Below are 25,367 nucleotides of genomic sequence, written 5' to 3'. Positions count from 1 at the left end.
TTTTTCTATTTCTGCTATAACAGTCAGCACTTTTTCCTTACAGGAAACAATCCTTCAGCCATTTATTGGGTATATTGGAAACAGTAAAAGTGAGAAATCAGTCAATTTTCATGGACGAGCTATACCTGAATACTTATACAGCACATTATTCTACGTTTTAATCATCATATTTTTCCCCTGAAAGATTTCAGATTGCAGGATCCGATCTGGGTCAGTCACAGGGACCAGAGGTTGAGTCTTCTGAGCTTTCGGACTCGTTCTGGGACCCATCCTGAGGGAACTTCTCTCTGCCAGAATGTGTGCTCTGAGCTCTTCTGTAGATAGCATTTATGTGGTGCCTAGTTGTGTGTGGCTTTTTATTTGTTGATTGGGGTATTGATGGCCAACTATTAAGTCGTTGGCTTTTGATTCCTCTCAGTTCCTAAGTAACTGGTAAACTGGTGGTAAATCAGCACTCCTGTTGACTGACAAGGGACCCGTTTCCCAGGCTTCAATAATTTCCCTGGCTATTTTTGTACCTACTCCACCAACAATCTTAGTAGCTGCAAAATTGAATGTATGTCCTTGTTTGTTGCAATTTGAGGCTACCGATGAGTTCATGTCTCCTCATCTGACCACACACTTGTCTTTCTGCAATCTGGTGGTCCTCCATGTCTGTCCTACATGGAGCAATCCATGAAGGGGATCCGGTAGATTAATTAGAAGTATCTCACACCTCCAAGCAAACTTTGCAATACATAATTTGTCCTCACATGGTAGCCTGTAGATGGTCTGTGATGTCCAGTCGCAGATCTTGGAAGCTGTGTTCTGTTGCTTCCGAAAAGGTTTTGATATATGGCATGATGTGCTATATAGTTAGTTGGTCTTGAACTGTCTTTTTTCCTTTTCCTCCCTGGTTTGTTACATCTTGTAACAAATGCTTGTGGGCACCCAATCTGCCTGAATTTTCTTATTTGCACATAGCTACTTGAGCTTGCTGGGTACTACAGTGGGTTCTCACCCTGCCATATAATGTTCTGACACAACTCTTTTTGCGTGACAATGGGTGGTTCCTGTTGAAACTAAGAATGCCTAGAGTGTGGTGGGCTTGTGATGAACCGTAGTTTCTAGGCTTCCATCCTCCTGCCCGTGGAGAAGGACATCTAAAAGTGGCAATTGTCTGGCTGTTTCTTCCTCTGTTGCAAATTGTCTGTGTGGGAAGATGGAGTTTAGTGGGGTCTGGAAGCCTTTCAGTGCATTTCTTTTGATGACGACACACAGGTCATCCATGTAGAGGCACCAAAATGTAGGTGTGGTTTTGAAATACACAGTGTTCTAGTTCACACAGGACAGTTTCTGCAATGACTCCTGATATTGGGGGTCCCAAGGCACCCCTTTTTTTTGCTCCTACATTTCCCTTTTGAAAGTGAAGAAGAGATGTTGGCAACACTGGAGCAGCTTCCTGATTTGTATTGTTCTGATCTGTGTTGTCCTCTTCTAGTTTTCCATCTGTTCCTTCGCATGGTGGATGTGGAGGGAGGAATGGAAGTAGAGATACTACCTACAAGGATGACCATGATCTCACCAGGAGCCACATTGAAGCCTGGCAGTTTTGTCACAACTGGTGTGGATAATGTGACTGTTTTGTTTGAGGGGAGGGAGGGTCAGAAGCTTAAGCGTGTGTCAGTCATTTAGCCAGGTTGTAGGGAGGGGTCTCTCACAGTGCTACAATAGGTCTGAGGGCGGCTCCTATTTTGTGTATCTTGGGGAATCTATAAAATCTCACTGTGGCTCTCATCATCCCACACTCCTTTTCCGTTATTCACTTCTTTTGTTTGAGTTGTGTGAGAGAAGTGTGTAGTTGTGAGACCGACATTCCCATCTCTGGTGCTTTTGCTGGTCTGCATGCAGAGGGATCCTTGAGGAGGGCGAAGGTCTTAGGTTCAGGATCATCACCACCGTTGAGAGGCCTTTGGCTGAGGGCGAAATAATAACGTCCTGATCTTGTTTCCGGCCTTTCAAGGTGCGTTGCTCCTTCTGGGCTGAGTGTCTTGTTCGGTTTGTGTGTGACCAGCATGGGCGACACTTTTTGTGCGATGGCCTCTTTTTCTGGCTCTTCTCTCTCTTCTCTGAGGCATCTGGATCCCAAGCCTCCTCTCAGTTCTCTTGGTGCAGCGTCTCACTCGGTAAACCTCTCGTCTTGTTCGAGGATTCGTAGTTCCTGCTGACTGAAACCTGCAGGCTTTACACTCTGCACATGCGGAGACACTCCGTGAACTCTTGGTGCAAATGGAAAGGATGGAAGCCAGGGGTGGATTCCGTCTGCTGCTACTGCCGGTTTGCTCAGGGATGCGCTTGATGTGCGCTACACACGCATGTGCACTACTAAAAACAATGTTTCTGCACATGTGCAGAAGCAAAAAACAAGATGGCGGCGCCTATGGCACTGCCAAGAGAACCAGTTCAGGGGCGTGGCAGGCTGAGTTACTACCTACTTGACCAAACTGGTCTCCGTTCTTCCACACAGAAAGGTCACACTGAGCCCCTCCAAAAGCCAAATCCCTCCCTGGCTTCTTGGACACTTCTGACCATTGCTCAGATGAGCTCACAGCAGGGCCAGGGTGGCTGAGAATTGGGGTGGAAAGGACCACAAACAGCCAACAAAGCTCCCCAGATTAAGATTAGACTCTTAGACACAGACTGTGGCCTCCCATATATTCCTAAAGGGTGCCTTTATGTTGTATCAGGAAAGCAAATGGGATCAGTCTCACAACACTCATCCTAAGGGGTTCCCCACTGTTGCCCCTGGTTGCTGATCAAAGATTGGGAATTCCACTCCTGATACCAGTTTTTCTGGAATCAAATACAGGAGCCAAAAAAGCAATAATCAAGGTTCACTGCAGTTATTATTTATTCATTGTTCAGAGGAGGAATTTTCCTCCATAAAATAGTGGATGAAATCCCACAGAAGGAAGGATTCATATTTATATATTTCATGAAAGAAGGAACAAAATGATAATCATACATATGCATATTTAATAGATAAGGTAAGCATGAATATTCATCATTAGCAAGCCTAAGTTCTTTCCAAGAATATGTTGTTGAATAAATTAAAAAACAGTTTCATTTCTATCACAATTTTTGTAAAATATATTGAGAAATAAGGGTCTCAAGTGTTGCCCCATGCATTCCTTCTATATTTTTATCTTGTTAATGCACATTTGAATTCCTTCAACAAATTGCTTTCCCTCACAGTCTTTCAGCAGCTCTTTAATTATTTCAAGAAAAATCATTGGCCCATTCATGAATAGAGAATAGAGAACAGCTTGGATCATTTTCTATGTTTTGCTTCTTGGAACATGTTGAGACTTGAAATTCCTCTGTCTCACATTTCCACGGTTCTTCTGGCTGTCAGCTGCTCCTTTGTGTTCAGGTCTGGCCTCAGAAGGATAATGTAGCACTTGGGGATGAAGATGCAGCCCAGCAGACCAGCACTGGAGGCCAAGATGGAGAAGGCTTGCACAGCCACCATGTATTTCCCTTTGGTGCTCAGGTAGGTGGGCACAAAAGTCACCCAGACACTGCAGAAGACCAGCATGCTGAAGGTGATCAGCTTGGCTTCGTTGAAGGCCCCAGGCAGATTCCTGGCCAGGAAAGCCACCGTGAAGCAGATGGCAGCCAGGAAGCCCATGTAGCTGAGGGTGACGTAGAACATGACAACAGCCCCTTCGTTGCACTGCAGGATGATCTCTCCAGGCTGGGAGTAGAGGTCAGAGTCAGGGAAGGGGGGAGAAACTCCCAGCCACATGGAGCAGATGATCACTTGGACAGCAGCAGAAGAAAGGATGATGGAGTTGGCCAAGCTCTTCCCCAACCATCTCTTCATTTGGTTTCCTGGTTTTGTAGCCAGGAAGGCCAGCACCACCGTGAAGGTTTTGGCCAAGAGAGAAGAAATGGCAACTGAGAAGAGGATGCTGAAAACCATCTGTCGTAGAAGGCAGGTGGCTTTCTTTGGTTGACCAATGAAGAGAAAAAGAGACAAGAAGCAAAGCAGGAGGGAGACCAGGAGGATGTAGGAGAGGTCCCGGTTGTTGGCTTTGACAAGGGGAGTTTTGCCATATCTAATAAATATAACTAAAACAAGGTCTGTGGTTAGGAACAAGAGTAGGGCAAAAGAGACCAGGATAATGCCCAGATATTCTTCATAAGAAAGGAAAGTTACAACTTTGGGGATACATTGGACTCTCTTCTCATTTGGATATTTATCATCTGGACACTTGGTGCATTTTTTGGTATCTGAGAAATCCAAAAAGCAATAATAATAATATACAATATAATACTATAATATACAACTTTTTATGCATCATTTTTGGAGGATAACATAATGTAAGTCTCAGGGACGTGCGGTCATTGGAGGCAGGGGAGGCAGAGCCTCACCTCTCATCATGAAATAATAATATATAATAATAATATCCACAAGGGAGTTTCATATATATAAGAGGAAGAGGAGGGAGGAGGAGGAGCACGTGCGGGGCGGTGCCAGCTGGGCAACTGGCGGAGGCAGGAGGGTTCTCAGAAGCGCCAATAACCTTCCTGCCTCCGCTGTACTTTGCGCGCTCCTCGCGACTGCAATAGACGTCCAGAAGTGGCAGGGGCTTGATGACATCGCCGCAGCTGCCATGCGTGGATGGACAGAGGTAGCGAGAGTGGTGCCGAGGCAGTCCGGCGGACGGGCGACCGAGGATCAGGCTGCCTGATCCTCCATCGCTCGCTCGCTCGCTCTTTTGTCCGCCCGGCCCCTTTGGCGCCACTCTGGTTACCTCCGGCCGGCCGTGCCCAGCAGCAATGTCGGCGACGTCATCAAGACGAAGTGGCTTCGAGGCAAAGTGCTTTTCAGTGCTTTTCTGTGCGTCTGGCGTTTAGGTAGATAGCCGGATGTCCTAAACGCCAGACGCACAGAAAAGCAGCTGCTGTTGGGGATCGCAGAACACGAGCCGGCGAAGCGCACTCAGGAAGGCAAGGAATGGGATCACGTGTGCTTGAGGCTGAGGCAGCCTCAGGCTCCAGCACACGTGGTCCCATTCCCCGCCTTCCTGATGACGTCACCAGCCTCACCAGCCGTAAACCTCACCGCAAGTCACTGTTAAGTCTGCTTCAGATAAGAAAAAACAACAGACCTAAAACAATTCCTGAAGTTTTAAAGAACTGAGGTTTTCCTAGAAAAACAGATTACAAAGTGGAAGTATTATTGTCCCTGCCAATGGTAAGGCCTGCACAATCTGCCTTACCTTCCTATCTCTTCCTAACTGCTCCTTCAAGATGTTTTATTAGTCTTCCCTTTAGATAAGAATTTATTCATTTTGAAAATAAACAAGAAAACAGTTAAGCCTCAAAAGCATCTTTCACCATGTACTTTCATCAAAATGCTCTGGATTGATCCACTTCCACAAAGCCTCCCATTTTCCTCAGTGTGACCCACCTTCCTGAGTGGAGAAGGTCCCCTCCGGACAAGGAACGCAGTCATAGCAGCAAACTGGCTCTCCTTCTCGAGCCCTCTTGACAAATCCAGGATGACAACTTTCCACACATTTGGACTGAGGCAGGGACTGAGCAGAAAAATATAGGAATGCAAAACTGTGTTAGAACCCACCATCAATGGGAAATGGGAGTAGATATGGACATTAGTCAAGTAGCCTCTGGGCTTCACTTAGGTAAATACGAAATTTCTGGCTAGTTCCAAATGACAACCATGGAGATATATCTACTTTCAGATTCTTCATTTAATTTCTGCCTTTTGCTTCTGGCATATCACATTGCAAAAAAGACTTTTCTACTTAATAAAATCTGAAGGGATGGAGTTGAAAAATGATTTCATCTTTAAGTGACAACCAGTTGGTTTTTCCTCATTGCCCTCCATTCCATTCTTCATATACTCATGATTGTAAAGCACGATGATGTATCCCTATTAAAATTTCTTTTGGAAATTAGTACAAAGAGTGACCCAGTTAATATAGGGAGGACAAATTCCTTTCGTGTTAGGGCTGTCAACTTGAAATCAGATGTTCTTCATTTGTTTGTATAATTTATCTGTTCAATTCCTATGCTGCCATGCTGCTGAATTAAGAATAAAATCAACTCTAGTTTTTAGAATTGTAGTGAGGTGAGATGGAGGTGAGGTTGTGAGAATATGTCCCTCAAAAAGGGTAGATGTGGCATCTTTTGCCTGTGTCAGAAAGGGGTTTTTCTAAAGCCCATCTAGTTATCCAGGACAAGGTCCTTTCTGCTAAAGAACTACAATTAGGCGGCATCAAGTGGCATTGGGGAAAAAAGAACCAGATGTAATATTAGTTAAATTTAGAGAATCCTTTTTTCTTAGAGAGACTGAAGGTATCTAACTTAAGATAAAGAATTGTATTCCAAGGGTTTTCAGATGAAGGCCAAATATAAGTAGTGTTTCTTTCAAATTGTCCCTCATTACATTTGATATCAGGAAGGGCTTTTCTTTCGATCAAAGAAATGTTTTAGTACTTCAATTTTCTGTGTCAGGACATTATACAATACGAGACATTATACAAACAATACATTGTTGTAAATTGCCCAGAATCATTCTGGACGGGGAGACAAGCAGCATATAAATTTGGAGGAATTGAATTCTAATTGCAAAGCTTATTTCCCACTGGGATGCACAGGATCTCCAGCCAGTCTTGAATAAACTTCACTGGATCCAGTCCAAACCTGAACTCAGGAACTGATCAATGTAATTGCTTTCTTCCCTTCTATTTGAGGACAAGGAAGAAGTGATTCTGAAGCTATCAGCACTACAATCCCCAGCACTTGATGGCTTTTCTCACCAGGTTTATGGAGATAATAAAATACAGAGAGGACCCAAAAGAACCATCATCTATGTCAGGGGTGGCGAACAAGTTCGACAAAAAGAGCCAAAATTTTAAACTGTGAGAGTCAGAGAGCCACACCACGCAGTGACCTGCCAAAACAGACCCGGAAGCAATGTTCCCTCTAATTTTTTTTCGATGTTTGCTTAGCAACCAAAATGTTGGCTCAGAAACTCTGGCATTTGAAGCACGCAACTCTTAAAGCTGCCAAGTTACAAGACCCTTGCACCCCTAACCCTTTAGGGAAAAAAACCCCCAGGGGTCTTCAAACCTGACAGCTTTAACACTTGTGGACTTCAACTCCCAGAATTCCTCCTCCAGTCATGTTGCAGTGACATCATCTGCGTGGATCTGCTCCATCTTTGCTTTCTTCATTGTGGGCAGGGCTTCTGCTGAAGATGCTGACGAGTACGAGTTGCCACCAGAATAACTGCTGCTACCTCCTCCTCCTCCTCCTCCAACAGAATCACCAGATTTGCTCCTGAGCTCAGCGCTGGTTTACCTCTTCCCCCTCCCCCTCCTCCGTGCTTTTGAGGAGCCATGAGGCTTTTTTTCCCCTGCTCCCCCCCCCCCCCCGCCTTCCTACTGGCTCCTGCAGCCTCATGGCTCCTCAAAAGCACGGCGGAGGAGGAGGAGGGGGCAGGGGTAACCCAGCGCTGACTGAGCTCAGCTGCTCCGAGTGGAGGGGAGGCGCCGCTGCCACGCGTGGAGATGCCGGCTGGAGCTTTGGCGGCTTCATCTCAGCTGCAGCGCCGGGTGGCAAATTCGGCAGTGCTGCCTGTTAGAGGAGGATGAGGAGGAGGTGGCAGCAGTTCTTCCGGTGGCGGTGGGGGCTTTGGGACTTCACAACTAGCCTCAGTCGTCCCGTGCTCCTCAAAGCAAGTCTGGGGAAGTCCTTTGCAGGCGGCCCGTTCTAGCTGCCTGCAAAGGACCTCCCCAGCTTCCGAAAGGGAGCGCGCGATCCGAGCCACAGTATACTAAATAATGATAAGAGGCAAAGAGCCTCATTTATTTTGGCTGGGAGCCGCATGCGGCTCGCGAGCCGCGTGTTCGCCACCCCTGATCTATGTCCTATACGATTGTCATCCCAGATCTCATGTTCGACATGGCTGAATCTGCTTAAAACATTGTTCCATACTATAGCATCTGAAGGATACTTCCTTCAATATTATTGAAGCCTCCCAAGCAGTCATTTGCTCATATTCCATTCTTAGTGAAGGTCATCTACAACAGTTTAACCCACTTAAAATGGTTCCCAAGGCTTTGGAAAACAGAAAAGACACCTTGTTGAGCAACTTTAGCCATAAAAGAGTATCTTGATTGACAGTAAGGCTTTCTCTTTCAAAACTCCCCAGTTGCTTTTCAATGGGATCCTTTTTAGGAAAAACCACCAAGCTCATGATATTTAGATCTGCTGCTACATCTCCATTTTGGTCCAAGTACAGGATATCTGGAGAAAAATTGCAAAACTTGTCTTTTGACAGAAAGGGATGAAACTAAAACGGAAAGATCCAGAAATTTTAAAAGAAAATAAGTATTTTCACATTTGAATCTTTCTTCTGCAGTTGTCTAATTTGCAAGCATTCTTCGCTGGGAGAACATGAGTTACTACTATCTTCCAAATTTAAAAACAAAGATTCAGGGAAATTTGTCAATCATATATTAATGAAAAATAATTGACAAAAATTGTCAATTATATAGAACTTCCTGCGGCAGTCAAAAACATTTGAAAAAACAAACCAATAGAGATTATTCATAAACTCCTTGAAATCAGTGAATACTAGTAAGCGTAGATTTTCTCAGGCTACTCTTAGATAAACAGACATGATCAGAAGAGCTCATTTTACTTTACTATAATGGATAATATAGAATACCATAAGTCTGAAAGTATAAATCCCCCACCAACTCTTCTGTCAGGCTGAAAAGTTATCCAGGATCCTTTCTGAGTTCCTTTCTCTGTCTGTCATGTATCTGAGGCCTCCTCTTCCTCTTATCTGATCATTTCTAGTCAGTATCTCTTCCCCCATCCCAGGGGTGGAATGCTACCAGTTCGGGCCAGTTCACCTGAACCAGTAGTAAAAAATGCTGCGGTTCACCTGAACTGGTAGTAAAAAAATGCTTTAAAAAGTAAAAAAAGTTCCAACGATCAGCTGTGCTACGCGATCCTCGGAACTTTTTTAAAAGTTTTTTTTAGCATTTTTTTTTACTACCAATTGGCTGTGCGACAATCACCTGTACCTGATTGTGAGGTTCCTGCTTGTTGCAGGGACCATTTTGTGTGAAGTCCAGCTGCTTTTGCATTGTGTGTGAGTCAGTTGTGTAGCATTTGTGTTATTTTTGTGTAAAGTGTGATAGTTGGTTTTTGAGCGCTCTGTCACTCTGTGAGGTTCCTGCTTGTTGCAGGGACCATTTTGTGTGAAGTCCAGCTGTTTTTACATTGTGTGTGAGTCAGTTGTGCAGCCACACCCACCCAGTGTACATGCCCACCAAGCCACGCCCACCCAGTCATATGCCCACCAAGCCACGCCCACAGAACCGGTAGGGAAATTTTTGAATTTGCCCCATCCCCAAAATCATTCCCAGGTATCATTACACTTTGTTAATAGATTGTGGGAATGCTTGATTTTATCAATGAATAAACATATTTCTTTATAAAGTCATCAGTAGATACAGTACCTAATTAAGTGAGGGTTGAATAGTGTGATAATTACGTGGGGAAAAAACTGTCTTAAAATTGAACTCAAATAATTTTTAATGTTCCTCATAGAACTGGGGAGATATGAATTACAATTATTACTTGATCATCTAGTCTTCAATATATTCATTAATTAAAGGCAGATGGAATTGATATATGATTATTTTTGTGATGCATAATTTATACCAACTCTTAGGTAAGGCTATTTAGATCACTTTAAAAAGATTTCCAGCTTCCAGAAAAAATATTTACGATTTCACAATAGAGGATAAAATAAAATCCAGCAGAAAAATATCTGATGTTTATCAATTTGAATTTCACAATCTATGATATCTCGTGTAAGAACAAACAGACGGGAACTACAATGTAAATCTATGGTTAAGGTTTAATTTTTGATATTATAATGTATGTATATTGGTCACTGATTATAATAAATAGATGATGTCAACTGATTTATTAGTTAAATAATCATGTAATCACATAATTAACTTGATAATTTCATTAATCTGGAAGAAGGATGGTGTACAAAACTTGACAATACTATTTATGAAAATGATTTATTGGAAATTTACAGTGCATTGTAATGTAATAAGAAATTTATTGTGAAATTCTATGAAATGATGTACTGTTGGTATTTAAAATTTAATATTTAAAGATGCTTCAAACATCTGTTGGAAAAGCAATTGTAAAGAAGGTCCTTTTTATGATACATGGCTGACTTGTGACAAGGCATAGGAATATAGTGAAAATGTTATGCGTTCAAAAATGGAAAGAGGCGTCAACTCCCACAATCAAAGAATGGATGGAGAATCTGACAGAATTGGTGGAGATGGCAAAGGTAACAACATTGATTAAGGAAAGGAATGTAAATAGCTTGAAAACCACTTCTAGACTTTCTGATCAAAAGAGATGAAAATTATGTTCTGAGTTTTGTTGATTAAGTAGGTGGTTGTTATAGAAATGACTATTGCCTATTGTTTCTATGTACAGCATCTGTCGTGATGCCCATTTTTTGAAATATTATCCCATGAGTAATTAAATTGGCCAAACCTCTTGATCTTTTCTACCACAAAGAGGTTCAAATGATTCCTCTCCATCTCCTTTGAATGCTTTTTAAAACTAAGTTTGATGGATCCTGGTTAGGACCCCATACCTGCCAGGGCTGCAGCCTTGGAGGCCCCAAACTCTCTTTGACCTCCTTGCTTCTCTTCTTCGTTCTGGAGGAATAGGCATCTTTCAAGGTGTACGCCAGAGTCTTAATGAAACTGTAAAAATATTCAGAGCTTGGGATCCATCTTCTGTTCCATTTCCTTTGTGCCTCCAGTGGGGCTTTCTGGGTGCATCTTTTTCGGCCTTTGACAGAAAATACATTCTTTGAAAGAGAGCAGCGAAAATACTGACCTTGAAACTGGGGTTCCACAAAGAATTGGGGTTCAAAGACATCATCTTTTCGCCTTCCTTTTCTTTCCTGATAACAAAATCTCCAAATACTATGAATATATTTGAAAAGTCTATGATTTGCAGGTTTCGAATAACCCAGGATTGGCATGATGTGCACTTTCCCTTCAATGGGTCCTGGAAGACGCATAAATGTTAAATGGAAAAGGAGGATTCTGCCAAAAAAGGAATCAGTTTCTATGAAGAGAACAAAGACATTGACTTGTCTCCACTTAGAGAGGGCCTCCCTGAGGGGTGCTGCATGTCCAGTTGTTGAGAATTGTTGTGATATAACTACACAAATTCCATTTCTGACAAGCATAAGAGGGAAAGTCCTCATGAAATTCTCTCCAGTCTCCGTGTCTGAAGCAAAGAGGCCAATCTGAAATGGAGCAGCAGTTGGACAATTGGCGGATACCAGACCATTTGTTTGGGGAGCAAATTGTGGAAAAAGGGAAATTTCCTTTTATCATTCAGACCCTCTGAAACTCTATTACTACTGATCTAGAAAAAGCAATGAAGAAAGCTGTGTTACATTGGGGGTCAGATAAAGTCCATAATATCACCTTTTAATAAATCCAACTTGGTTCTTATGAATATCTAAAGAATAATTTATTGTTAATTAGCCTTTAAGCCATTTCAAAATGCATAATGTAGAATACAGAACATCAATAAATTCGCATATAAAAATAGAATGCAAGAAAAAAATTAAGTAAGAAGGATTAAGAATGTAAATCATTTCTGTATCACCCCTACAATTTATCACAATCAGACTCGTATATTCTGAGATCAGTTGAACTATTTTACTCTAATAAGAAACAGTATTTATATGTAATGTTTGAATTCTGACTGCACAGAAAATATTTTATTTTCATGTATAGATCTGAACAGATCATTCATCTAATGTGCAGTCCAAGAAACTGATCCCTCTCTTTCTAAGAGAATTGACATTCACAATAATAGATGCCTTACAGCTTTCATCTTTGGATCTTCACAAATAAAAGTAGGGATGTGGTTAATCCATCAAACTTTAACTCTTGTGTCCTGCTGGTGAAATCTTGTTCAAATAAATACTGCCCTAGGATCTTTTGGCATTTCTTTGTTTCAATGCTTGACATTTGGAAAGTGTATTTATAGCATCTCATCCACTTCAATGTGCCTATTGAAGATGGCTACCTCTTTCTTTGCTTCTATATTCTGGATTTTTTGTGTTGCAATATTTTTTGCTTCTTCTTCTGTTGTACAAGAGAACCCAGTTCATAACAGAAATTGCCAGTTGTACAATCCAAGAGGTCTTTAATTGAAAATGTATCAGTTCTAATGAGGGGATTTGAGGAATCTATTAGATTCCATAGCTGTCATTATACATTAATAAATACAGTGATTTTAGACAAAGGACAAATTGAAAAAAAAAAGCCCAACCCACCTCTGAGGGTAGCAGCTGAAGTCCTTTTATCCCCACCCTCACCCATCCCCAAATACCCCTCAAATTCTTTGATTGGAGTTGGTTCTACTAGTGATATAATGCCCCAAACTTAATGCCCCAAACTTCAACACCATATAAGGGCTTGGAGGTAACTTTGGCTTTATATGCCAAAGTTATGTAAATGGGGAGAAAGGTGGATTGCTGTGATTAGGTTTTTTTTATGTTTTAAGCACCAAATTCACTTGTGCCTTTTCTCTAAGCGAGTTCCTTTGATGATGTGGGAAGCAATATCCAGTTTCTGAGAAAATTATCGTAGGTAAAGAAAAATTTTTACTTGTTCTATTGGCTCGCCATCAAATAGGCATCTATGGCTATGTGATTTTCAAAAAAAAAAAAAAAAAAACACCCCATAACTTTTTACTTCATTTTGTAAATATTCTGAGAACTATAGTGGTAATAGAATCCAGGTTTTCTTAACACCTACACAATCCATCTTATGACAATGATAACAATATAATTTTATCAGTGTAAATCAGTGTGTTCAACTAAATATGTGCACTTCAGGATCCTTTATTAGTGCAGGCAAGATGTTAATCTCTAGAGACATAGAATCAAAATCATGTGAAGTATTACTATTGCTTTACAAATCCTTAGTAAGACCACACCTGGAATACTGCATCCAGTTTTGGTCACTACATTACAAAAAAAGATGTTGAGACTTTGGAAAAAAATGCAAAGAAGAGCAATTAAGATGATTAAAGATCTGGAGACTAAAACATATGAACATATTACTTTCCAAAGCACCAGAGGGCAGGACAAGAAACAATGGATGGAAACTAATCAAGAAGAGAAACAACCTGGAAATAAGGAGAAACTTCCTAACAGTGAGAACAATTAACCAATGGAACAACTTGCAGTCAGAAGTTATGGGTGCTTCATCACTGGAGGTTTTTAAGAAGAGACTGGACAGCCACTTGTCTCAAATTGTAAAGGTTCTCCGGCTTGAGCAAGGAGTAGAACTAGAAGACTTCCAAGGTCCCTTCCAGCTCTACTCTGCTTTACACACAAACCTGTGGGACTTTATAGATGCCTAGTAATGGTGACAACTGGACTGAGATTTCCATGTCAGCTCCATTAAGAAGAGCCAGAAGATTGTCCTTCCTTCCACAGCTGTAGTTGGGGACATTGGCTTCTCCAGTGGAGAGCATGTCCAGCAGGGCATCTGAAGTGTGTGAAGTGCTCAAAGAGCTGTCATGGAGGTTGTAGCCAAGTGTGAGATTGTGGAAGAGGTGAGAATTCTTGTTGACCAATTGAAAGGTGAAAATGAATTGTAAGATTGTTGAAAAACCAGCAGAAACTCTCCTGTAAAAAAATGTTCATGTTATTACATCATCATCAAGAGCAACAAGAAAATACTTTTTAAAAAAATTCAGTCCTCCTTGTTTTAACAAGCCTACTAAGTCTTAGGTCTATTGATCCAAAACCAAAGGCCAGTTATACAAATATTAAAATGGACTAGGCTGAGGAAATGCAAGTGTTTCAATCACTAGTTTAAACGAAGTCCAATATTCAAGTAATGAACTCAGGATTGAACTGGGAGAGGAAAATAATCTGAACTTTCTTGAGTTTTAGGCCCATCTTTGGATTTGAGTCCTTCCCACTAAATCAGACAAAAGGGGCAAGCCATGGAAATGAAAACCTTTCAGGAGATTAGACAGGTTCTGCAGTATAGAAGTAAGTGAAATAAGAAGAAAAGGAGGAGAGTGTTAGAACTGCAAATGTGGGGAAAGCAATTCCAAATGACTTACGAATGAGATTGACTAGGAGGAGCTGTGTTGAAAGGCAAAGAAATAGGTAATATTATTCTTTCAGATATGAATATATGAATGACATAGTCTCCTCGTCTGTAATAGCTCCATGCTCTGTTTCCATCCTGGTGCTCCAAACTCAGCAGGCATTTTATTCTCAGCTTCCCAGAGACTGGATGGGACACCAGCAGCATCAGAAGCAGAAGCAGGAGGTCCATCATTCATGGGGTGAATCAATCCCCTTCCCGTTTCTAAAGAAGAAATAGATGAATTCAAAGCACTTTCACAAGATGGAAGTGCCAGTGGGTTTCCAAATTCAGACAGAGACAAACTGAGCTTCAGCTGGAGAGAAAGGTGCATTCAAGAGCACAGACCCTGCCTGTCCCAAAGCTTCTTCCCACAGAACATGATCTGAGGCATTTATCCTTTTCAGATGCAAGATCCCTTCTATGTTGCTACAGTCTGATGTTTACAAAGGAAGCCACTTGAGAAATAGCAGACACGTTTGCAGATGCTGGTATTGTGATAACTATAGTGGGAGGCATCCCAGGGCTCCCTGTGAGGAGGGGTAGCTGGAGAAAATCATGCGAAAAACCAGAGATGCACCTGTGGGGCTCTTGTTCTGTAACGGCTGTGGTCCTTCCTGTGAGGACATGTCTAGAAAATGATGCTAGAGGAAGATAGCTCAACAACAAGGGAATTAATTCTACTTAATTCTAGTGCCACCTGCCTTCTAACGCCAAGGAAGCAATTGGCACCCTTGAACCCTGCCTGATGTTAAGAGAAGGGCCTCTTTGGGATTTTCTCTTATATTAGATCTCCATGCATGAATCCTAAACTGGAGCTGGTTTTAACACTGCTTGTGCCTGAAGTGAAATTTCACTTCCCATCTTTTCTAGCAATGTCAATTTTTGGATGGGAACTGACTGAGAGGCAGGAAAGTGACAGCCTGGGGACTGTTTTCTTTGGGTAAATAGGGAGAAAGTCAGAGAGTGGGTGGAAGTTTTGTTTATTTTGCCTTGACACTTTCCATGTTTCCTTTCAATATTCATGTGAGACGTTGAGCTCTTTTATCTTTTGAAGTTTCTGCAGCTGAGATGATGGTGGGTCACACAACATGGTTGGATTGTGTGATCCAATTTCTTACCATACTCACCTAGAAACTGGCTTGGGGGAATCTGTGGCCCTTCCCCTGGTTTTGTGGATAGCAATAGCACTTAGACTTATATACTGCTTCACAGTGCTTTACACCCCTCGCTAAGCGATTTACAGAGTCAGCCTATTGCCCCCAATCATCTGGGTCCTCACTTTAGCAACCTCAGAAGAATGGAAGGCTGAATCAGCCTTGAGTGTGGTGAGATTCGAACTGTCAAATTGCAGGCAGCCGGCAGGCAGCAGAAATTAGCCTGCAGTACATCATTCTAACCACTGTGTCACTGCTGCTGTTGTGTACTTTGTTTGATGGGACCCCTTTGCCATTCCCATCTCTGAGGCTGTCTGTGAACCCCCACAAAAGACCTCCAGGAGCTTTGAAAGGGCAGTTGGGACTCCCTGTGTTCCTGGTTTATCTGGGTCGTTTTTTGAGGGAGTATTTCCTTATATCTTGAGGAAAGACATTGATATGTCCATATTGGCCTAGAAGGGGGAACTGGGGGGCTGAGTGAGGGGGCGGGGAAACTGAAGGGACAGACAGGTCCATCCTGACAGAGAGGAACAGAGCATGGCCCATATTCCAGGTCCACCACTTGGAAGTTCTCCCACTCAACTTCCCTCAGATTCTCAGTGCCTGGAGACCAGATCCTGGGTGGCTCTGGGTTCAAGCTGTGGCTTTTCAATGCCAAGTTGATGCCAAACAAGGATGCTCTCCTCCATGATATTCTCTCCATGTCTCACTGAACCCACACTTTCCCCAGAGGGGAGAAAGAAATGAGCCCACCCGGATTTCTGGGTTTCCCCAGGTGGGACCCCAAAGGAGAGAAGGAGGGGTAGCTATTGTCATCCGTGTTTTGTTAAAGTTCTCAGGCGTTTGCACCTAGACCTGCGTTTTGTCGCAAGGTGGCTGTGTGAACGTTTTCCCAGCCTGCTGAACAATGCTATGTGAATAAGGTTCTTGCAGGAAGGAAACCATCTCTGGCTTATTTCAGTTACTAGCTGTTGTTGAGCTAATCTCCACTGATTTAATGTACTTCAGGCTTCCCATAATCCATTGAGCCCAAAGGACAAACAGTTCAGCCTCTGAAAACAAACAAATGGTTAAAGGTTGCAATGTGAATGCACCCCTTGGTGAAGTGATGAAGCAGGTTGTATGGATATCCCCAGAGCCAGTTTGGTGTGGTGGTTAAGGCATTGGGAGACCATGAGTTCCAGGCCTGCCTTGGTCACAAAGCCAGTTAGGTGACCCTGGGCCAGCCACTCTCTCAGAGCCCAAGCAAAGAGGCAATGGCAAACCACTTCCAAAGAATCTTGCCAACATCAGCTCCATCTGTGGCCTTCCTTGCAACCTTCACCAATGGCTGGCAGAGACTGTGGGCTTCATTGTGCCTGGCTTCACTCCTGTAAGCCCAGCCAGGAGGCCTCCAACTTGCTAAACTAGGGCAGGTTTTTGCAGCTGGTTCTGCTGTGCAGAGGTGACTGGTGAGCCCTGATTGTGACCAGGAGAAGAAGTTTCAAGTCCGCATGAAGGAAATAGGGGTGGCAGTGAAGCAGGGCTCCTGGGGATTCCTTCCTGGCAAGGGTGAGCTAGCTGGAAGAGAAGATGGCACATGGACCCCTCCCCCACCTGATCAGACCGGCCAGCCTCAGGTCTGATCGGAAACTTCTCCTCCAAAGGAGGGGCTTTCCTTGCTCATAGCAGAAGGGGGAGACCCCACCCGGTCCCTTCCGCAGCTTCCGTTTTGTGATTTGTGACAGTAGGCTCATGCACTGAGCAGGAGGGTTGGACTAGATGATCACAAAGGTCCCTTTCACAGGTGACATTCTATAATGACCAGAATGTGTGTGTGATATAGGTAGTCCTTGACTTATGACCATTCATTTAGCAACGGTTGAAAGTTATAATGGAGCTGAGAAGTATGACTTATGACTGGATGGTTGCAGTCCCATGATCGCAATGCAGGGGCCGGTCTCCTGGCTCACTTTTACGACCACTGCAGCTTCCCAGGGTTACGTCCCAGGCTTCCCTCAAGCAAAGTCCCTGGGGAAGCCAGCAGGGAAGGTTGCCAGTCAAGGGATGCCTCCCTTGATGGAGGAAGCCGAGGGCTGCCTGTCCTGAGACAGAAGGAGAGCCATTTGCACCTTCAGTCCCGGACAGTCTTAATAAACTCTGGATGAGGAGGAGGGGAAAGGCTGCCTGCAGGTGGCAAGATTGAAGCCGGGCCCCTCCTAAGGCTACTATTAAAGGTATCTTAAGGAGTTCTGGGGCAATTTTGCTTCTTCGATCTTCCCCCAGCTGAGAAGGGCTTCGTGTTTCTTGGAACCCATTGTCCTAGAACAGCAGTTTTCAACCTTGGCAACTGTAAGAGGGTGGACTTCAGCTCCCAGAATTCCCCATCAACATGTTCAGTGTGGAATTCTGGGAGTTGAAGTCCACCCATCTTAAAGCGGCCACGGCTGAGAAAGACCATCACAGAAGAATACTGCCTGGGAAACAGGAACGGACGGAGCTTGGGAAAAAGGCCTTTTCCTGTGTGGGTCCAGAGGCTTCCAAATTCAGGATTGGGAATCGGTAGGCTGCCCGGCTCTAGCCTTCCTCCACAAAGAGAGTGCCACGGGATCAAAGTTGATAGCTTGCCACCCCCAGAGCAAAGGTTTGCAAGCCTCAGGTCCCCTACAGGAAGGGCGAATGACAGAATGGATGGGACCTTGGAGGTCTTCTAGTCCAACCCCCTGCTCAAGCAGGAGCCCTATACCATTTCAGACAGATGGCTGTCCAGTCTCTTCTTCAAAGGCTCCAGTGATGGAGCCCCCAATGGAGACAAATCATCTCAATTTGTTCATGGCCGAGGTTGCAGCTTCTGGTCTGCTTTTCAGAAGGTGGTTTAAACAGCAAAGGAATGCCTGAAGTTTATCCCTTAATCCACTCCCCCCTCCCCAATAAAAATATGGAGATACTAAGAAAAAGTCAAAGTTCTCAGTGTGGCTCCCTTGGAGGACATTTCCAGGACCTCCCCCAGCCTCCCTCGCAGCCCCCAGTAGCCCCAAGGAGGAAACTCAAAGCCCAGCCTGGAAATGCTGCCCCTTCACAGCCATTCCCCCCGCTTCCTTCCAAGAGAGACCCTCCCCCAAGGATCTTCTCCCAAGCTTCCCAGGACCATCAGAGATCAGATCGAAGGGGGCAAACTCAGCTGCAATCCTGGCAATAGGGGGACTATCCTGGGTTGGTTCCAGAAAGCCTCGGTTTGTTGGCAGAGGCCCCTGGGCCTTTTGCAAGACCAAGAGGACCCTGCAGCTCCCACCCAAGAAAACAGCAGAATTGGGTGATGGGAAAGTGGAGAGGAGACCCCTCACCCTACACAGTCATACCTTCCCCCACCCTTTGAACATTGGCAAGACTGCGGGGGGAGGCACTTGTGAGTAATTGCGCCCTCCGTGTTCTGGCTAGCAGGAGATCCCCACATTGCTTCAGTTGTAACCCAGGCTGTTTATTCAGGTAGATTTTAAGGGGAGCCCTGAGCAGCCGAGGGGAAGGTCCAGGGCAGAAGGAAAGCTGCGAGGAGAAAAGACAAGACATTTTAAAAACTGAGCTTCCACCGGTTGTCTCCTATATTCACTGCACGACCTTCATGGATTGACATGTTGGCATCAGGAAAGGGATTTTTTAAAATTCAGATGCTGCAACTTCCTGATAACCAGTTTTGGGGTTTGTTTAGGTCTGATTCAGCTGCTGCTTTGGGACTGGCCTCTCTCTTGCATCCCCCATTTGGGGGAGGGGGCTTGACTGCCCCCAAGGCCAAATGTGCCCCAGAGCAGGAGAAGTGTAGGGGAGACCCAGCTTGAGACCCTGGGGATGGGATGGCTCTAAGGGAAGGGACCCCTGACCCCATTTAGGGTCTCAGTCTGCAGGGAGCCCTTTCAGGACAGCAGGAAACCTGGGCTTTAACTAGCCAGCATTGCTTGTTTGTCATCTCCACATCTCAGCCATGTTTTCTTTCTGCAAGAAAACTATATTTTCCTCTCACTGATTCATTTCCGAATCTGAAGCTCTGAAAACCTGGAGCCGAGTTCTTGTTTACAGGGTTATTTCCAGCTCTGCAGAGGAGCCCTGGCAGGAGTCCCTCTTCTCCCCTATAATTATGGAAAAGGTTGGGGGTTTCTTCCTCCCTCTTGGCTCCCCGGGGAGTTTTTCCAACTGTCACCTTGGAAACTGGTCCTGTGAATGGAAAAATACAAGGAATAATGCAGAATCGTGTCCTGTCCTGAGCCAGAAAGCCCCAAATAGAGAGAATTCCTGGCTTGGCCTAAGATTTAGGCCTTGATTTTCCCTGCATAATTTCAGGCTCTGGCCTTCCTGCTCTCAGGCCCCTTCCCCACTTGAGAGGTTTATTTCAAAACATGACAAATCAGTCCAGCAAGATTCATTTCAGTCCATTTCCAGATGGACAATTTAAAATAAATCTTATTTTAACCCATCTTGACTCAGGCAGCCTCATGGACACCTGCAAAATCCAAGGCCTTAATGGCTTCTTTGGTCTTCTCTGGTATTAAAAGTTCCTCTTAAATTCTACAATACCTTCCCTCTCTCCTTTCATCAAAGCCATTCATGAAAGTCCCTCACAACTCTATTCCGATTGATGGTCATTGTGACCAGATCCAACAGTTTATGATCCAGTTTAATAACCACTACAGCATATAGTCCTTCATCCCACATTGGCTAATAAAATATTGGTGTTCCTCCATTTAACATTTATTACACACAGAACATCCATCCATCCATCCATCTCAAGAAAGTGAATTGATTGGAATATCCTTGATAACACTATTTTAATAGCAATGTCAGGGTTCCAAGTAATAGACCCATAACAAGCAAAACTCCGAGGCAGATGGATTCCTCAAAGAATAGCTTTATTGGAAATATCGTATTGGCACAGATCTGGTGAAAGACGACTCTGAAGGTTCCTGTGGTTTTCACCTAATTAAAAGTAAAAGTTTTCCCTCAACCCCAAACAAGCAGTTACATGGTCCAATCAAGACAATGTCTGGTTGCCTGGTAACTTCACTCCTCCCCCCCTCTCTCTGGCCACTTGTGGGAATGTCCTTGGTTCCCAAGAGAAAGTATTTTATTTTGGCTACAGAATCCCAGCTATCTCTAATCCCCCCTCCCTATCCCCCTGCTCCAGTGTGGCAACATTGAAGCTCCAAGATGGCTTCGGTCAGGGTTGACAAGCAGTTCCTGATGGATGGTGGATGGTCTAGCAATGAGCTCTTCCCTTCTTGAATAACTTGGCATGACTCCAGTTTTCTCCAAGATAAACCAATCAGTCCGTTTCCTTCAGGACATGGAGAGCTGTTCAAGCATGGAATGATCTCCCTTTAAAGGAGGTTGTGGGTTCTTCATATCTGGAGATTTCTAAGAAGGGTCTAGACTAAACAGGAAACCACCTGAAGAGGAGGCTGAAGAAAAGCCTGGTCAATTCTGCCACCCTCTCTTGCTCTGGAGTCCAAGTTCCCATCTGTGTCACCTGGGTGGGAGCTTCTCCTCCTCTCCCTCAATCTGACATGAACCTGGAGAGATCCTCCTTCAACCCAGTGAAGGTTCTCCTGCTCTATGTTATTCTGAATAGCTCTTGTGTTCTGACCCAGCTCCCCAAACATGACAAACCTACTGAAGTTAACTCAAAGATTTCTTTATTAGGTGCACCAGCAGCTCCGGCAAAAAAGTTTCTCTCTCAATGCAAGCTAACAAGTCTGTCCAGCAGGGAGAGGAATAGTTGTCTGCCACATCTATTCATCTCCATCTCCTGCCTTTTATCCCCAGAGCTAGGGAGGGGCTTCACTAGCAGTGGTGGCTCTTCCTTCCTAAAGATCAGCCCATAGATTTCCACTGCTCTCCTCTCTTCTGCCTTCTGCGCATCTGCATGTCAGGCACCAGACCCAGATGTTCCTCCTCTTCCTCATCAGCCAGACCTGGGGGCTGTTGACTCTCCATCTGAGGGCTGACAGATGGCTGAAGGTCCACCTTTGTGTGTGTCTCTCTTTGCCAGCTCCACTCCATCTTCCCCCTCAGAGCTCTCAGGTTGCCTTGATGCTGGCCCTGACACCCACGCCTCCTCTTCTTCTGATTCGGTTGCTGGATGGGCCACAGGCCACAACATCTTGTCTTGTGAATGTCACTATGCACCTCAAATCCAAAAGCTACAAAAAACTGTTTAATCTTGTGTGCAAACAGGCTAGCACAAGGCTAATTGGTGGTAAATCTGGGTGGGGAAACACAGCAGCCTTAATCCAGGTGAATGAAAGAGAAATGCCACATTGGCCTAATGTGCCTTGCCAAACTGCATAAACCAGATGCTGGCTTAGCAGGATGACCTGCTTCACACATTAACACAATACGGGGAAAGATTCCCACCTACTGGAATGTATGAAATGGGGTAAACATGTTTCAAAATTTCAGCCAATATTTTCAGGGGCTCCATGGCCGACCAAGGACGAGACCTCTGCTCCTTCGAGGGTCCTTTGTGGGAGGAAAGGAAAAAAGAAGCCACTTTGGAACTGGTCGCCTCTTAAGCCCAACTCTTCTTCACCCCCAGGAAATACTCAGGAGCGACAGTGGGCAATGCCGGGCTGAGATGTATCCAGTGTGTGAAAACTGCTACCTGAAAAAACATGGATGCCCTTAAAATGAGCTCTGAACTTGGCCCATTAAGTCAGTTGATGATTTCAGACAGGAAAGAGGGTTCCTCCCCAATCCAGGTTAAGGAGACCACACACTTCCATGATGGTTAATGGAGTCTGGCTCAAATCTGCAGGGCACCCAGAAGCATCAGCCACCTGGGAGGGGGGGAGGCATTCACACGACACCCTAGAAGGGCTTTGCTGTGGAGTCCTGCAAAGGGGGCTGAGAGGTTCTCAGCAGTCCTAGGCTTGGCTGAGGCTGGCCAGATCCCATCCTGATCCCCCCCACCTCCGGCACCCTTGAAACCCAGCTCAGCCTCCAGGAGGGGCACCAGAAACTCTTCTTCTGCATCTGCCCATTATTCTGGCCAGGATCAAGTGGGCTTCACACATCCCCTGGCACGTAGCTGAACCATACCCATCTCTAGGTCCCATGCAAGCTAGCCACGGACTTGAGTTCTGGCAACAGACGCAGCCAGGGACTCCCCCCCCCCATCCCACTTCCAGAATCTCTGTCCTGGGCCCCCTGGGGCAGCTTCCCTGCCTTGCCATGCAAGGCGAGGGGACCCTCTTCCTAGGGCAGAAGGAAGGAGGCCCCAGGGGAAAATATGCAGCTGTGGGCCAGGCTGACCTCCCCTCTCCTCTGAGCCCCAGTAGATCCACCTGAACCCACAAATACTTAGAGCTCGTGTTGGAGCATGCTCCCCCCCAGTGATGTCCCCCAGTGATGTCAGAGACACTCTGCTACCTAGTCATACACAGGAGGGCCCCTCCCTCAGAGGAGAGCTTTCCAATGATTGCCCAGTTCAGATCGGGTGGAGAATTCCCTCTCCTTCCTCTCCTTCAGGAGCTGTCCCTCCCTCCCATTGCCAGGAAGGGATGTGGGCCTTCTGAAGCCCCTCTGGTGCCCTTGGCCCTCCAGGACACCTACTTCATTGTAGAACAGAGGACAGAGCCCCCAAGAGTGTAGTTGTAGCTTTTCACAAACAAGCTTTACTGCAGCCTCTCCTCTGCGCATGGAGCCCAGAAGATCCCAAGAGGAGAAGTTGCTTCTCCCTGTCATTATGACCCTCTGAGCCTCTGCTACTTCTTCGGTGACTGCCTTTGATGTAGACATGACATTGAAGCCCTAAGCAAAAGATATTGGATCAGAAAAGGATAGATGCTTCAGGTCACACTCTATGTACACAAGTTTTGGGACAGGCAGGGTGGGTGCTCTTGAATATACCTTTCTCTCCTTTTCAAGTGAAGCTCAGTTTCTCTCTCTCTCTGAATCAAGAAAGCACTGGCATTTCCATCTTGTGAGAGTGCCTTGGATTCTTCTAAATCTTGTTCATGTTTAGAAAGGGGAAGGAGATTGATTCACCCCATGAATGATGGATCTGCTGCTTCTGGTTGTGATGCTGCTGATGTCCCAGCCAATTTCTGGGAAGCTTGGAATGAAATGTCCGCTGAATTTCGAACACCAGGATGGAGAAAGACCATGGAGCTATTACAGCCCAGGAGACCATCTCATTACTATAATTGTCTCTGCAACAGCATTATTGCATTCACCGTTGCCTTTCAACAGGGCTCCTTCCAGTCAGTTTGACTTGTAAGTCATTCAGGGTGATGGAGTTGCATTCCCTCCATTTGCAGTTCTAACACTCTTTTTCTTTTCCTCTTATTTTACTTCCTCCTATATTGAAGGAATTGTCTGGATTTCCAAAGCTTCTCTCTTTTGTCTTATTTTATGGAAGTAACCGAAATCCAAAGATGAGGCAGAATAAAAGTTGTAAAAACTCTAAATTATTTTCCTCTCTCCAGCCAAACCTGACTTCATCCCTTGTATGCTAACTTTTGTTTAAAATTCTGATAGAAACAGTTGTAGTTGCCCCTGCCTACCCCAGTTCCATATTTTCATCCCCTTTCATTGATAAACAATTACTGATCTTTATAGAAACAAATGACTTATTTTCAGAATTGCTAAATGTTTGTCACTTATTAAAAATCCTCTTTCTTTCATTCTGGTTCCAATACAATGATTGAATTATTTTTCAATCCTATTTAGTGTGCAGATAAAAAGAAGGACTTCTTCAAATAATGGTCTGTTTGGGATTCTTAACCCTGGTGGAGGATTATCTCCATCCCATCTTCCCAGACCTCGTGAAAGTTACACAGTGATGGATGATCATCATTTGCCTCTGGTTCTGGATGACTATTGGCTTAAGACTCAGCCAGCTGGTAGAGACAAAGAGGATTAAATTGAAAAAAGTATTTGTTGTTTCTGCTCATGATGTTGATAATAACATGGACATTTATTTTACAGGAGCACCACTGTTGGTCATATTAAAATGTTACTGTATATTTTTGTCATTCAATTGGTCAACAAGAATCCCGAGCTCTTGCACAATCTGACATTGGGCTACAACATCCATGACAACTATGTGAACACACTTGGTACTTTAGATGCCTTGCTGGACATGCTCTCCACTGGAGAAGCCAATGTTCCCAACTATAGTTGTGGAAGGAAAGACAATACTCTGACTCTTATTGATGGAGCTGATGGGGACATCTCCATCCCAATGTCAACATTAGCAGGCATCTACAAAGTCCCACAGGTTTGTCTGTGTGTGTGTGTTTGTTTATCTGGCAGACTGAGTGGGGTGGTGATGGCTGAGCAATGGATCCAACAATATCTTCACTATGGAATTCAAGAGCTGCTTGTCACCATGGCCCTTGTAGATGTCATGGCTGGGGATCCCCAGTGGGGAGGGAAGGATCCAAAGAGACATATCCTATCATGACGCCATCCCCATTGCTTTGGGGGCTTCTGCTGCACACATGTGAAGTGATGAAACCATAGTGCCTACACCAACCAGTGTCATTCACCCTAGACATTAATAGTTTACCAGAACTAATGAAGGATCTTGAAGTAAACATGCCTAAGGAGTTAAATGTCTATTTCATGTTGACAACATTATATTACCATTATAGTCTCAAGTTGAGCTGCATAGTTTCTTGAAAAGAGGTGCTTCATACTATCATAGTAATTCTCTGATTATTAATAAATCAAAGTCAAACGTTATGGTCTTTAGAAAATAATATCAGCCATAGATGGGTATTTGATGGTGAGCCAATAGAGCAAATTAATACAGAATAGAGTAGAGTAGAGTAGAGTAGAGTAGAGTAGAGTAGAGTAGAGTAGAATAGAATAGAGTAGAATAGAACAGAACAGAACAGAGTAGAATAGAATAGAATAGAATAGAATAGAATAGAATAGAACAGAACAGAACAGAATAGAATAGAATAGAATAGAA

This window comes from Natrix helvetica, assembly GCF_964273705.1.
Source record: "Natrix helvetica genome assembly, chromosome: 5".
NCBI lineage: Eukaryota > Metazoa > Chordata > Lepidosauria > Squamata > Natricidae > Natrix > Natrix helvetica.
The sequence above is the reverse complement of the archived record's forward strand: the minus strand, read 5'-3'. Positions refer to the sequence as shown.